Below are 1,395 nucleotides of genomic sequence, written 5' to 3' on the forward strand. Positions count from 1 at the left end.
TTGTAATTCACTCCATTGAAGCCTTAATTACTTTAGGACAGCGACGAATGTTGTCTGTGCATGCAGCGCCATCTACTAGTCGCTTTCTTTAACAACTTTAAAAACTGGAGCCTTGTTCTCGCGATGCTTCGAGAGGATTTCGTGTGTTTGCTATCCTTGTGGTTCCTTGCAGAAGGGCACGGAGAGGCCGAAATAAGGCTACCCGGTGTAGCAAGAACTTGGCACTTAATCTTTCAAACATGCTGTCCAGGGTCGTTTTTGTTTCAGGTATGCGTTCACGTGGCTTTAAATATGATTGATAAAACTCACCTAATTCTGGTATAACCAAACTGTCAAGCAGAAAAACAAGAGTTAATTAGAAGTTAATGTTAAGCTGAAGGGTAAAGTGAAGGCCGCACATTGAATGAAAGATATGCTAATGTTAGCTGATGGTAACAAGTAAGATACCTGCTGTCAAACTGTAGCTAGTTTGATTTATGTATAATTGTGTTTTGGTTAATAGGAAAGAATTTGAATGTTTCCTTTCAGCTAACTAAATTAGGTGATGATGGCTAAGCGCAGCAAACAGAAGCTACATTGGCTAACGTTAGCTCTGCACCCCTGTACATGTCACCTAACAGCTAGTTAGCATTGGTCGATTTTATGTTCTTTACATTTCTAGCAACACTGGCTTCACAATACATGACCACCAAAATATGGTTTTGTCTTAATGCATGGGCTAGCTGCTAATTTGCCACATTGCTACCAAACATTTAACTTGTTTTGTCGTGTGGGTACTGAAGTCATCATGAGTGGATTCGTGTGGACCTGTTATTGTATAGTACAGTTCGCTCACATGCAACTTTATTAGCTACACTTAAGCTAGCCGTGCAGTTAGTTTGTAATGTTCAGCTCTGTCTGAGATTAAGAGACGTGCTAATTAATCAAAGAACAATCTGATGGCAAAACATGACTGAAAGCAAGCGTTATTCGCAACCCCGTGTTGATCTTATTTTCTCTGTTGTTATTTGCAGCCAGTGCCCTGAAAGGAGGTTCTCCCCTTGGAGCTGGGTATGTGCCTTAGAAATTGTTACATTTACTAAAGTTGGTATTAAGACGATAATGAACAATAAATATAAATGCTATGATTGCTGTATCTCTGAAAGCAGTAGCTCATAATCATTGTCCCCATCAGTCTTGTCCAGGCATCTCGCTCCCTGCACACATCATCCCAGAGTCTGGCCCCAGTGCCCCCTCTGCCAGAGAAGGGAGGCAAGGTCCGTCATGGCCTCATCCCAGAGGAGTTCTTCCAGCTCCTGTACCCCAAAACTGGAGTGACAGGTCTGTAGTCTTTAACTAGAAGCAAGACTCCACATTCACTTATTTCATTTTAAAATGAGTGAAGTTAAACAAGTA

General features: G+C 41.4%; 1 long non-coding RNA gene across 1 annotated transcript; it reads left to right on the plus strand.

The window, feature by feature from the left end:
• The first annotated feature begins 125 nt into the window (after nt 1–125).
• On the plus strand, nt 126–1,322 carry LOC109954061 (uncharacterized). Its single transcript, XR_002274023.1, has 3 exons — nt 126–267; nt 1,014–1,050; nt 1,175–1,322. It is a non-coding gene; the product is annotated as an uncharacterized LOC109954061 (long non-coding RNA).
• Nucleotides 1,323–1,395: the final 73 nt, after the last annotated feature.

This window comes from Monopterus albus, unplaced genomic scaffold, assembly GCF_001952655.1.
Source record: "Monopterus albus unplaced genomic scaffold, M_albus_1.0 scaffold2879.1, whole genome shotgun sequence".
Taxonomy (NCBI): Eukaryota; Metazoa; Chordata; class Actinopteri; order Synbranchiformes; family Synbranchidae; genus Monopterus; species Monopterus albus.